The sequence below is a fragment of the Callorhinus ursinus genome, unplaced genomic scaffold (genome assembly GCF_003265705.2).
Source record: "Callorhinus ursinus isolate GAN/ISIS: 27379988/994484 unplaced genomic scaffold, GSC_fseal_2.0 scaffold4, whole genome shotgun sequence".
NCBI classification, from domain to species: domain Eukaryota; kingdom Metazoa; phylum Chordata; class Mammalia; order Carnivora; family Otariidae; genus Callorhinus; species Callorhinus ursinus.
The window spans coordinates 36,855,886-36,870,652 of NW_027397066.1; the positions used below are offsets into that span (position 1 = coordinate 36,855,886).

The window sequence follows — 14,767 nt, forward strand, 5'->3', positions numbered from 1 at the left end:
CTGTTCTGGCATGTTTCCTTGTGTTTGAGACTCTGGACTAGTAGACTGTCTTACTATGCCATCCATTATGGGCTGAAGTGTGTCTCCACAAAATTCGTATATTGAAGCCCTAACACCCAGTACCTCAGAATGTGAATGTATTTGGAGATGGGGCCTTTAAAGAGATGATTAAGTTAAAATGAGGCTGTGAGTATGGGCCCTAACCCAATTTGGCTGGTGTCTTTTTAAGAAGAGGAAATTCAGACACATGTCTAAATGTTCATGCACAGAGGAAAACTAATGAGGACATAAAAAGAAAATGACTACCTGCAAGCTAAGGAGAGAGGCCTGAGAAGAAAACAAACCTGCTGACACCTTAATCTTGGATTTCTAGTCTCCAAAATGGTAAGACAATTAAGTTCTATTGCTTCAGCTACCCAGACTGTGGTATTTTGTTATGGGGGCCCTAGCTGATTAGGATTCCATCCATCCATCTGTTATCCACAATGATTTAGTATCTAACATGTGCCCAGCACTGTGTTGATCTTTGGATTACAGACATAAAAAATATAGTCCATGTTTTCAATGCCCTCATAATCCTATTATGTGTGCTGGAGGGAGGGGAAGGCAAACAGCTAATACTGTAGGGTAGGTATGCTGAGCTTTGTTAGGGGATGCACAGAGAATCATGGGAGTACCGAGGAGACTTTAAAAAAATTATTCACTTTATTTAAACTAAAAAAAAAATAAAAATAGTTCACTGATTTCTCCCATCCTCCACCCCTGTCTCTTGCAACCACCAACCTGTTTTCTGTATCTATAAGCTTATTTTTGTTGTTGTTGTTAGATTCCACGTATAAGAGAGATCATGTATTTGTCTTTCTCTGTCTGATTTATTTTCTTTAGCATAATGCCCTTGAGGTCCATCCATGTTGTCACAAGTGTCAAGATTTCCATTTTTTATGGCTGTGATAATATTGCCTTGTGTGTGTGTGTATATATATATATATATACACATATATATATATATATACATATATATATATATACACCATATTTTCTTTTTCATTCATCCATTGATGGACACATATGTTATTTCCATATCTTGGCTATTGTAAATAATGCTGCAGTGAACATAGGGATATATATGTATATCTTTTCACATGAATGTTTCAGAGGAGGAGACTTTGTCTCAGCCTGAGTTAAAATGGGGTAGAGGTAGAGATGAGCCCAGAGAATAGTGGAAGTTATTAATAATAATATTAATATTATATAATATTAATAATATTATTAATAATAACATGTATTAATATAACATAATAATATATAGTATAATTGTAATATAATATATAATAAGATAATTAAATAATGTCATTTTAATATATTAAAACTACATATATATAATAATAGTGGAAGTTAGGCACCCTCTCCCCCATAAACCATTTTGTTGGATCTAGTCATCATCCTGAATTGCATCTGGATGAAATCCAGTTACCTACTAAGACATCCTTGAACCTTTAGGTTTTTTCCTCCCTTACTCTGTTGACAAACCTAATAGATTCCTGATACCTACTGTTTCCCTGAAGTACCTACACCCTCATTTCTGCCAAAATCCCTTTGGAAACCGTGTCTTACCATGTACAACTAATTCTTGCCATATCTTGAGAAAACTAACTCTATGCTCTAGACGTAATAATTTCTCCTATCGAGTAGAAGTTAGCCTTGTTCTAAGACCTAACAGTGTCTGTATATAATGATACAGAAATGATGTACATAAGTATAGCGATTCAGCCTTCCTACCAAATCTCCCTTATTTATGGACATCGCCATGAGTTTTTGCAGCTCGTCTTTATCTAACTGGCTTTAGAAAATTAGAGAGAAATATGATATCATTGGTATGGCCACACTGAAAATATTGTGTACTGTGAAATAGGTTCATGATGTCTGTAAGTAATGTAGGGCTTGAGAGAAGATGGCCTCATGGAACTTGTGGTTCTATACCTGGATCTACTCAGGGTATTAACTATCTAGTATATTTCAACAAGTTATAACCTCTTTTCGATTATCTGTAAGTAAGTGATTAGACTAGATTATCATTATGGACTATTCTGATTTTTTCACCATATTATTTTCTTTCCTAAGGCTATTTCCTCATAAGTTCAAAAACAGTCACCTTTCTTTGTCAGCAATACTTATTAACTATCTGCTGTTTCCCAGCAATCTTTATTAAATCCCGTATTTTAAAAATTTGCATTCAGCAGCTATAAGATGTTCTAATGATACCATCGTTGTAACAAACCCATTGAAGTCCCTGATTCCATGAGGCCTTTTCTCATCGTAATTTAGCCTTTTAAATAAATCTCTAGGTAGTTCCAGTTTTGGTAATGGTAGAGTACCTAATATATGACTAGCTCTCTCATAGATAGCAATTATAAGTCTAGACGAGCTATAAAATAAAACAACTATTTTAAGACTCTGGAAATCAACCCAAAGAAAATAAGGCTGGAAATTATCTAACCCTTGAAATAAGGGAAGCTCCTAGGTGAGTTCAGGATGTTTATTTCCTGAGGGCACATCCTATTTCATGTGGTGAAGGGGAGCTAAGACTCAAGCAGAAATCCATAGTGCTAAATGCTTAAGTGGTTAGAGCTAGAGTTTAGGATTGCTAAATCAGCTGGAAATTGAGGAAGGAAGTACTGAAAAGGAAGGAGTCACAGAAGGGAAAGGCTGTAAAACTGTGTATAAACTTCTCTCATATCTTTGGATAAACCTGAACTATATATGCAGAGGGCTGATTCTAAGGAATGTAGGCAAAACAACAGCTTGTAGACTGCAAAGCAAAGATTTGAATTACTGTCTACCACATGCAGTGACAGCAATTGACATTTAAATCTTCTCAAATGAGAGGGGTTTTTCATTGAAACCCCAGAAAGACTGTGACTAAGGAGTATTCTTATTTCTTCAGAGCTAAGCATTCTTCCTAAGGTGAAGGCTAAAGTTAATCTGAAATAAACCCTTCCTAAGAAAGTGTAAAAGCAAACCTCCACAGGTTCAAGATATGCATCAAGCAATTTAGATATCTGCTAATCGAATATCAGCCCTCTTTTGAGGAAGATTCCAGAATCCAGAGTTTTACTATGATCCACAATTTACAGTATACAATTGAAATTTACTGCACACATAAACAAAAAAGGAAAATGTGGCCCATACTCTAAAGAAAAGTAGACAGCAGAAACATTCTTTAAGATAATTCAGTAGTTAGAATTGGAAGACAAGGACTTTATTTATTTTTATTTTTTGTTTTTTTAGTTTTTTATAGGAACAAAAGTATACACCATTTAATTGCTTCATGGGGAAAAAAATCAACACGTTTGCTAGGGATGATGTCATAATCCAAATTCCTTACAAAGTTTCATCCAAAATGTCCAACATAAAATTAAAAATAAATACATATGCAGAGAAGTAGGTAAAAGAAAATAAACAAGTTGCACAAACAGACCCAACGTGACCCAAATGTTGTAATTGGTAGAAAAATATTTTAAAGAAGCTATGAAAAATAGGTCCAAATCCCTTGAGGTAAATATGATAATAATAACTGAAGAGATAAGAATCTCAACAGAAAAAAATAGAAACTAAGAAAACGAAATGAAGAATTTAGCATAGATTAATAAAATATCTGAAATTTTGAAATGTACTGATTGACCTTAACATTACTTTGGAGACTGCTAAGGATTGAAAATGAATTTATAGAAATTCCTCAATTTGAACAATAGAGAGAAAAGAGATTTTTAAAAAACTAACCAATGCTTCAGTGACCTGTCCTCAGGGAAAGTAGCAGGAAATCTAGCATACATGTAATTGAAGTCTCAAAGGAAAAGGAAAGAGAGAATAGGACATTAAAGTAATTACTGAAAATTTTCCAAATTTGATTAAAAAACAGGAATATCCAGTTGGCCCCAACTAGGATAAAAACAAAAAGAACCATATGTAGGAACATCATAAACTCTTGAAAACCGAAGATGGATAGAAAAATATTAAAGACAGCCAAAGGACAACGATACAATACATGACATACAAGCAAACAATGATACAAGTAACAGATGACCTTTTTCATTAATCAGAAAAGAGTCAATAATTTACATGTACCATAAGAAGACTGCCAGATAATAGGCAGATATAGTATTATATATCATGAACAGTTTGTACTCAAAATTATTCTTGATTGGCTGCATAAAAAATATACTTAATTAAAAAAAGAAAGGGTTATAAATAACACTAAAATATAATACTGGACAAAAACTAGTGGGACACCAAGGGACTGGATTGAGCAGGAACGATTCTAATTGCCAGCCAGATTCTTTTTTTTCCCCCTAATACCTATACATTTTTATTTTTTTCCAAGTTTTTATTTAATTTCAAGTTAGTTAACCTACAGTATAGTATTGGTTTCAGGAGTAGAATTTAGTGATTCATCACTTCCATATAACACTTAGTGCTCATCACAAGTGTCCTCCTCAACGCCCATCACCATTTAGCCCATCCCCCACCCACCTCCCCTCCAGTAACCCTCAGTTTGTTCTCTATAGTTAAGAGTCTGTTTTATGGTTTGCCCTCTGCCCCTCTTTTTACAATTTTTTCCCCTATGTTCATCTGTTTTGTTTCTTAAATTCCACATATGAGTGAAATTGGTGTTTGTCTTTCTCTGACCAACTTACTTCGCTTGGCATAATACACTCTAGTTCCATCCACATCATTGCAAATGGAAAGATTTCATTCTTTTTAATGGCTAATATTCCATTGCATATATTATATATATATATATATATATGTATACACACACACATATATACACACACACACATATATATACACACACACCACCTCTTCTTCATCCATTCATCAATCAATGGACACTTGGACTCTTTCCATAGTTTGGCTATTATTCATAATGCTGCTATAAACATCAGGGGGCATGTCCCATTTCAAATCAATATTTTTGTATCCTTTGGGTAAATATCTAGTTGTGCAATTGCTAGATCATAAGGCAATTCTATTTTTAACTTTTTGAGGAACCTCCATCCTGTTTTCCAGAGTGGCTGCACCAGTTTGCATTTCCACTAGCAGTGCATGTGGGTTCCCCTTTCTCCGCATCCTCACCAACATCTGTTGTTTCCTGTGCTATTAATTTTAGCCATTCTGACAGGTGTGAAGGTGTTTCTCATTGTGGTTTTGATTTTTATTTGTCTGATGATGAGTGATGTTGAGTGTCTTTTCATGTGGGAAGACAAGGACTTTAAGTTAGCTATTATACGTATAGTTCAAGAAAGGAAATGATGCTGAACAGATGAAGAATCTCAGCAGAAAAATGGATGTTATAAAAAAGAAAAAAATGAAAATTCTACTTAAAAGTGTAATATTTGAAAAGTAGAGTTATGCCAACGGGCTTCATAGCAGATAGAAGATGACAGACAAAAAGGCTGGTCAGCAAACTTGAAGACCGATTGATAGAAATTATACAATGTGAAGAGTAGATAGAAAAATAATTGAAGAAAAAAAAGAATGTTAGTATGGGACATTTCAAGCTCTCTAACACAATGTATAACTGATTTTGCAAAAGGTAAAGAGATAAAATGAAGATGAAAAATATTTAATGATTGCTAAATTTTCCCAAATTTGGTGAAAAACCTCAATGTACAGAAACATCAAGCTGAGTAGACACAAGGAGCATAAAGACAACACATATACAGAACATGAGGCACATCATAGTCAAATTATTGGTAAAGAAAAGGTAAAGGTAAAGAAAGAAATCTTGAAAACAGTTGGGGGTAGGAGAGAGACACATTTCTTCATGGAGAACAATTACAGAAATTATGACTGACTTCTCATGAGAAACAATGAAGCCAGAAGATAATGAAATGATAACTTTGAAGTTCTCAAAGGAAAAAAAAAAATCAATCTAGCATTTTAGACCTAGCATTCTGTATCAAAAATAAAAGCAAAATAGGCATTTACAGATACATAAAGACTGAAATATTTCAGTTTCAGAAGATCTGGAGCATAAGAAATGCTAATGGAAGTTATTTACAATAAAGAAAATGATGCCAGATATAAACCTGTATCTATGGGCTTCAGTAAAGGGCTCTAAAAATGGCAAAATGAAGTTAAAGATAAAAAACTAAGGTTTTTCCCCCAATTTCTTAAAAAGATGCCTGACTGTTTATTGCAATTTATATACTTGGATTGTGAGACTGTAACATATATAGATATAAAATATATAAAATATACGACAATAGCAAAAAGGTCATGGGGGAAATGGTAAATGGAATTATATTCTTGGAAAGTTCTTACAGTTTACATAAAGTAGTATAATATTAACTCTATGTAAGTTGTTATAGAAATGAATTTTGTAATCTCTAGAGGAACCAGCAAAGTTACCAAAAGAATACCAAAAGTTAAACCTAAAACCTACTAGAGGAATTAAAAATAAATTACTAAATATATTTGAATACTTTTAAAGAAAGCTTGAAAACAAGAGAAGTAGAAACTAAAACAGATCAGACTAATGGTAAACAAATAGAAAAATGTTAGATCTAAGTACAAAAATATTAATTATTATATGAACAAAAATAGACTAGAAACTCATTTTAAAAAGCAGAAATTGTCCTAACTGGATTAAAAAAAAAAGCAGTTCTCAACCATATGCCATTTGTAAGAGATTCACTTAAGATTTATTAATTTATTTGAGAGACAGAGAGAGAACATGTGAGCAGGGGGAGGGTAGAGGGAAAGGGAGACAGAAAATCCTCAAGCAGACCCCCCATTGAGCACAGAGCCCAATGTGGGGCTCAATCCCAGAACCCTGAGATCATGACTGAACTAAAATGAAGAGTTAGACATTCAACGAACTGAGCCATCCAGGCACCCCATAAGAAATTCACTTAAAGTACAAAACCCAAATAGGTTGAAAGTAAAAGGATAGAAAAAGATAAACTGTGCAAATGGTAACCATAAAAAAGCTGATATGACTACAGTAATAGCAGGCAAAATCTATTTCAAGACAAATTATATGAGATAAAGAGGGTCATTTCAACATAATGATAAAAGGTCCAATTAATTGAGAAGACATAATTGTAAGTATAGATACACCTAATAATAGAGCTTGAGAGCACATTCTTCAAAAAAAAAACCAAAGCAGAACTAATGGGAGAAATTTACACACAAACGTAGTTAGGGATTTTAACATTGCTTTATCAATATTTAATAGAATAATTATATATAAATCAGTAAAAATATATGAGATTTTTAACCTTGACCTAATTGATATTTAGAGCACTTCATTCAACAATTGTGAAGTATATATTCTTTGCAAGGGCACATGGAGCATTCCCCCAAACAAATAATATGCAGAACCATAAAATATGCCTCAATGCATTTCAAAAGATTGTATCTTATGGGGTGTGTTCTAGATCATAACAGAAATACATTAAGAGTTTACCATCATTGTGATAGAAATAGCGGGGAGGGCTCTATTATAAATCCAAAAGCTATGCTTATGCCTAAAATTGTGCCTGGTAAATTGGATCCACTATAAATATTTGAATCAGAAGTCCACATTTACCATTGATTTCTGGAAAGACCTTTCAGTTAATAATTCATAGTTATAGTTTAAAGGAGGCTTTGAAAAAATCCTTTAATACTGCCACAGTCATGCTGAGATTGGGTGAAGGTAACAGGGCTCTTAAGAATACCATTGACAACTTGATGTGCCTCTCCTGTTGCTTTCTATTGTTTTATTTTCCCTATGATGCTTAATTTGTCTTCCACTACATGGCCTTTCCTGCTCATCCAAATCATCTTTCAAACTCAGTTTTGCTGGAAAATATTACATGGTACTTTATAAGCCTAAATCCACAGTCTGAATTCAAAATATCTAGTTCTTCAGTAAAATCTATGTTAGCACCACTAATTACCCAGTTTCTCTGAATATCAATAAAATAATTTTTATCCTCCCTTCATTCCTGCTTCCGTCTTTCTTTCCTTCTTCAAACAAGAAATATTAAGAGCAAGTTATTTCCTAAATAATGGGAGTATAGAAGTGAACAAAATAAAGTCCCTTATTCTAATAGAAGGATATGGATAATAAACATTTAAAAAAATATATCACATGATATGTAGCATCACTGCAGGAGGTCAATGAGAGGACATGACTGAAGGCTAACCAGTGAGGGAGAGGCAGCCTGTAGAGAGGAAGTTGAGACCATCTGGACAGTATATGTAACTGAACCCAGTTAAGGCCTCTGTATACACTCTTGATATTACAGCAGGTGGGTGCAAAGATCTACTCATCTTACAGCCACTCAAGACGAGCCTTGTGTGCCAGTTCCCTTGCTTATTAAACCTATCACCTACCAATCTGGCCAGCCTCTTTTTTCAGTCTCTCCTTGCCTCCATAAAAAGGGGCCAGTTTCAAATTTCACCTAGGGAATTCCCAAGGCTGCAAATCAGTAACTGGGGAGCCAGTCAAAAAGACTGGAGAAATGGGTCTTGGGAAAGGAGTATCCATGGGGGACATCCTTGGTTGGCCATCAACCTCTATGTGGGGAAGGATGGTTTGTATGTTAGATGCTTGCAGATGGTTGCATGGATTTTCAGGGGATGCCTTGAAAACTCCTGCTATTTTAATGAGTTTGTTTGAAGAATTGTGCAGAGTATACTGCAGCAGAGAAGAGAAAGGAATGGTGGCTACAGTAGGCTGACATCTACTGTGGGCAATTCTGTTGGCCATTGATGCCCAACTAGAGCCTGAAGCTCAGGTTAGAAAGTTGGAAGAAGGACTGAAGTTAGAGAAGGGTGTGTGGGTGCCCACCATTCTGCTAGCTTCTGGGATAGAAGATAATGTGGGAAAGCAGGATACAGGATAATAAGTTGGAAACCTTAGCTTGCTGTTTTGCAAAGCTAGGAGGGTGCAAGCTGCAATGGATTAAGGTCTGAGCGCTTGTGACACAGCCTGATTGGAACACTAAGAGGTGAAATCCCTGGGAAAGTGAGCGTAATGAAGAGGAAGATGTTGTTGTGATTCACTGTGAAGTGGCCAAAACCCCTCTGCTCTCTGACCCCTAAGCAAAAGCATAGCAACAACCCCAGCCAGTGGGGCAGTCCCCAATTGAGGAAGCATTCATGATGAAAGAATATACTCCCACTTGAGCTTATTAGTATGGCTGCCAAGTAGCCAGGCATGGTTAGTGTGACTATGGGATACCGGGGGTGATGGCTTTTCTCTGACAGGAGGCAGAGAAAATGAGCATTAACACCAGACGCCCTGCCCTCTGGCTGTGCCTGCATGGTGCTCAGGGAGTTCAATTTACTCACTCCATTATAGAGTGGATTATTCTATTCTGCGGGGAGGTTTGGTTCAATGAGGGGATCTCCACCTGCACATGGGACCCTGGAAATCTATAGAGGAGGTACAATAAATTCCTAGGGATTTGGGAATGAGATAGGCCGTTTATTCCCCTGTCCTTGAAGGCCCTGATCAGGCCACATTCATTGTGTGAGTAAAAGTCAAGATACCCCAGTCTGCCCTCAGCACCTGGTATGAGACACTGCTATCCCAGTGGTGGGACAAGACATTTATGATATTGGGCAATCCGTTGCTTAACTGGGGAAATTGACAAGTCCTGAGAATGGGTACAGACTATGGGAAAGACCGAAGACAGAGAGGGAACTCAAGAAGCCAAAAAGCTATCCTAATTGGCTCTAAGGGGTCTGGTAAAAGTTATCTTGAAGCAAATGTGGTTTGACCTCTTTGCTGCCAAGACCCCACCTGAAAAGATAGACCTGCAACCCAATGCTGTGTTGGTTGGCCGGTGGAAAGCTTAAAACCTGAACTGCCCCTACTATCACTAGTGCCCCACCTGCTCCAGCAGGGTCCTTGGGGATACAGTCCTATTTGGGATGGATGTCTTTCATGCCCCAAGTGTAAGATGCAGGCCAAGATCACCTCCAGGTGAGGGCCACTGGGGATAATCAAGGCCCCATGCTGAGCTCACTATTCACTAGCCCCCCCAGAAATAAACAAAAGGTGACAGCTCTGGTTGATACTGAAGCTCAATGTACTCTAATACATGGTAACCCTCAGAAATTTTCTGGCACCTCAGTGCCATCAGTCGTTGTAAAGGGCAAATGGTTATGGTCAGGAAGGTCCCTTTGACACTGCAAATTTGAGTGTTCTTTCCCAAGAGAATGTGAGGTTTTTATCTCTCCAATACCAGAGGACATTTGGCACTGATATCCTACAAGGTCAAGCTGCAAATTTCTATCAGGGCATTCCACCTCTGAGTTAGAGTACTCAAACCAGTGCTGAGGGAAAACACCAACCAGGAACCAGGATGCCTATTGTCCTGCAAAAAAAGGATAATTGTCAAACAATATAAATTGCTGGGGGAGAACGGAGCCATGAGGAGAATGGTTCCTGTGGATACCAGAATGGAGAGGATTCTAAGCAGAAGGCAGCAAGTGTGAATGTCCTGATGTGGGTTTGGTTGGTGTATTAGAGCAACAACAGTGGAGTCCAGTGAACTGGGAGAAGGGTGAGTGAGCCAGAAGTGGTGGCCGTAATGCCTGAGAGATGTCATGGATTATAGGTAATGGATTTGAGATTTTTACTTCAAGGAAAATGAGAAGCCAGTGGAAGATTTTATGAGTGCAGACAAGTCTTTTAGATGGATTTTTGCTTAACTTTCTGAAATTCCTAAAATTGATTAAGTGTTGTAGTTCCAATGATGCTGGACTTTATATTCAGAAGTGGAAAGGATTAAATTTTTATGTGTTAAACGATTATAAATAAACAGTATTCTGGGGAAGAATGTAATTTCCCCGAAGTAAAGTGATAATGACATCTTAAATTGATAAATAATAGCAATATAACTTTATTCCAACTGTTCCGAGCTCGATGTGGGAGGACTTGGGGCACTCTCAAGTACTTCCAGGACTTAGGGTAGAACTTGAAAATTATTTCTTAATATTACACAATAAGTGTAATATTTAAGTATTATCAAACAATGTCAAAATAAATAAATGTGGTGTTTTTGATACTGAACTTGTAAGACCAGGCTGAGTCTGAATCTTTGTTTTGCTATATACTTTGTAACCTTGAGCCAATTCCCCCAGTGTCTTTGATTCTCAGGTTCTTTATTCCTAGCACAGACATAATAGTCTCTAATTCATAGATTATATATGTCAAGCATTTACCCCACTTTTTACCAAAGAGTAAGCGTTTAAAATAATTGTAGCTATAATTATATTGTTTTTTTCTCTCCTAGTATTGTTACATATTGAGTGGACTAAAATAGGTTACAATGTTTGCGTTCTGTTCACTTAGGCATACTTATTAATATACTCTCATTTTTCTTTATATTCTAAGGATCTAAAAGTAATATGTACAGGAGTAAAACAAAGAAACAACCTCCATAAATGAAAGTAATTTAGACAGATAAGCAATACATTCTTTTACACAAGTCAATTAACATGAAATTTTAATTTCGGACTACCCAGTATTATTAGGACTTAATATTTGTTCAAAATTTTTGTTCAAAGAATGTTTGACAATTGCCTTATTTATCCTTGACTCACCCTGGCATGTTGCAGATAATAAATGTTCAATAAATGCTTGCCAAAGAAAGTGTGTGTGTGTGTGTGTGTGTGTGTGAGAGAGAGAGAGAGAGAGAGAGAGAGAAGAGAAAGAGAGAGAGAGAAGGTTTAAAAAGTAAAACATCTTGAAATTTAGATTTTTGTGCACTGCGGATAGGAATGTAGAATGGTATAAGCCACTATGGAAAACAAGATGGCAGTTCCTCAAAAAGTTAATCATAGAATTACTACATGATCTAGAAATTGCGCTTCTATGTGTATACTCAAAAGAATTGAAAACAAGGACTCAAACAGATATGTGTACACCAGTGTTTATAACAATATTATTTACAGTCAGCCAAAAAGTGGAAACAACCCAGATGTCCATCATCAAATAAATGGATAAACAAAACATAGTGGATACATACAATGGAATATGATTCAGCCTTAAAAAGGAATGGAATTCTGATACATGCTATAGCATGGACAAACCTGGAAAACATTATACAATTTGAAATAAGCCTATCACTAAGAAGCAAATGTTGTATTATTCCACTTATATAAGGTACCTAATTTGCCTCAGTTGGCAAATTCATAGAGACAGGAAGTACAACAGAGCTGGGGGAAGGGTAGAATGAGGAGTTATTGTTTAATGAGTACAGAGTTCTGGAAATGGATAGTGGTTATGCTTGCACAAGTTTGTGAATATACTTAATCCCTCTGAATTGTACACTTAAAATGGTAAAATTTATGTATATTTTATCTCGATGAAAAAAGAAAATCTTTTCAGAATTTTAAAAAGCAAAGTATCTCCAAAAGTAAATTGTTTAAATATTGCCCAGATGAATACAAGTATTTATTAGTAATACATGTTAGATTATCCATTTGTTTATTGAACATTTATTACATATTATATTTGTTTTCCCAGCTCATTTCCCAGAACATTGTGTACCAGCCATGCAGTTTGGGGCAGGGGAATTAGGTAGTCATATTTCTATATCCTCCAGCTTTGTTTTAGCCTATCAGGGTAATTTAGTACATTTTTTAAAAAGATTTTATTTATTTATTTGAGAGAGAGAATGAGATAGAGAGAGAGAGCATGAGAAGGGGGAGGGTCAGAGGGAGAAGCAGACTCCCTGCTGAGCAGGGAGCCCGATGCGGGACTCAATCCCGGGACTCCAGGATCATGACCTGAGCTGAAGGCAGTTGCTTAACCAACTGAGCCACCCAGTACCTCCTGACACAGAAATTGCTGCAGAGACGGATATTGCCCAGGTATAAAATGATACATTAAGTGTTACAATATTAATATCTACCAAAGGAGCATGGCTATAGTGTAACTACCTCAACTACTGAAAGCTTCCATTCTCCAAAAATGGAGTGTCAACGGTGTCATGGACACTTTTATTGCCTATCATCACAAAACACAACCAACCTATACTAAAAACTATGTTTCAAGTAAATTCATCGGCATGTTATAAAAGATTAAAGGCTCACCTATCCTCAGAATAAGTGTCAATACTTTGGTATTTTTTAAAACTTAAACTTTAAGGTTAAAAATAACTTGAGAGTGCTACTAGAAAAACCACTGGGAAACAGAAGGAGAAGCATGTGAAGCTATAAAAAGTAATGTATTTTCTTTCTCTTTGTTTAATATGCTAAGTACCGAATAGTGCTAGTATACTCCTAGGTTCATTTAACCTAAACTCTGCAATTCTGCTCAAAAACATTCAGAAGAGATAATGTCCATCCCAACCCCCACAACCCCCTCTTAGTTAAAGCAAGAGAATCTCCTAAAGCAAACAGAGACAAATTGTTCCTAGTCGAAAATAAATCACCTTTGGCGGAGGTGGGAAGGGCTTATGACTGCAAAGAACACAATAGCTGAAGTTATTTTGGTTCTGCTTCTCTGCTCAGAAAGTGCAGGCTTGTGTCCTTTCTCCTCCATCCCTCTCCTTTTCCACTATCTGTTTGTCAGAAGAGAAACAGCAAAAATAAAGATAAAATAATAAAATAAAATACAAATGATAGAGACAGACTATTGAATCATATATAATCTTAGAGATAACAGTCTAAAATTCTATTTTTGATGTTTGAATGATGCAAGTGTACACAAGATTCATTTTAGTATAGCTCTTGTAAATGAAAATGTTTTGTATCTAAGGGGACATATTAAACCGGAGTTTAGCAGATAAATGGCTTTTTTTTTTTTTTGATGTAGTGTTCCATGATTCATTGTTTGTGTATAACACCCAGTGCTCCATGCAGTATGTGCCCTCTTTAATACCCATCACCAGGCTAACCCATCCCCCCACCTCCCTCCCCTCTAGAACCTTCAGTTTGTTTCTCAGAGTCCATAGTGTCTCATGGCAGATAAATGGTTTTCTATAAATACATGGAAAGGGGGTTATATTGGAAGGGCTACCAAATAGGAATCTTAACGTTGCACATCTTAAGATTTCAAAGCATTTGACCATCATCACCCTAAATGTCTAATTGTGGAGAATAAATTGCCAAAAATTGTTATACATTTTTCTAAATAGTGCTTTGTATAAGTCAGAAAAATGGCATTCAAGGGGAGAGAAATGGTTGACAAATGGTTATTCTTTTAAATAAACAAATAGAGGAGTGACAGAGCAAAACCGTAGAACAGGGTTGAGGAGGTGTGGGAACCACCACGTGAGGGGAATTTGGGAGAAAAGTGGATTCTCACTGCTCTCCACTCGAATTTGGAGCAATTGTTTGTGCTTTTTAGTTTAATTATATATACGATTTCAAATTTCCCCTAGATAAGGAAAGTTTGAGTTTCTGTATTTAGAAACCTAATGGCATGACTAGAGAAATTATCCTTCTAGAGGGCTAGAAACAAAAGGAAGAATGAACCCAACAACCCAGCCATGGGCAACAAGTGGAGAAGTTTCAGTTCCTTTAGAAGATGATCTGAAAATATTAAAGTGATCCCTGAAGCAAATGTGTGGTGGGAGGGGTCGGGGCAGGGGACCTGAGGCTGCACCGGAGGATCTCCCAAACTAAGGTGTCCACAGTGATTCTAGGCTCTGGGTAAATGCCTACTTTGTAATTCCTCTTCCAGCATATTTTCCTTTATGTGTATTTATTATGTAAAGAAAATTATAATGAGTAACAAACTCTGAAATAGAGT

The 14,767-nt window shown here is 36.2% G+C and overlaps 1 long non-coding RNA gene across 1 annotated transcript in view; it reads left to right on the plus strand.

Annotated features, from left to right (window-relative positions):
* Positions 1 to 290: 290 nt before the first annotated feature.
* The window catches only part of LOC141372453 (uncharacterized), a 56,233-nt gene continuing 41,756 nt past the window's right edge, over positions 291 to 14,767 (plus strand). Inside the window, exon 1 of the long non-coding RNA XR_012377707.1 lies at positions 291 to 384. This is a non-coding gene — a long non-coding RNA (uncharacterized lncRNA). The remainder of the gene's footprint in view (positions 385 to 14,767) is intronic.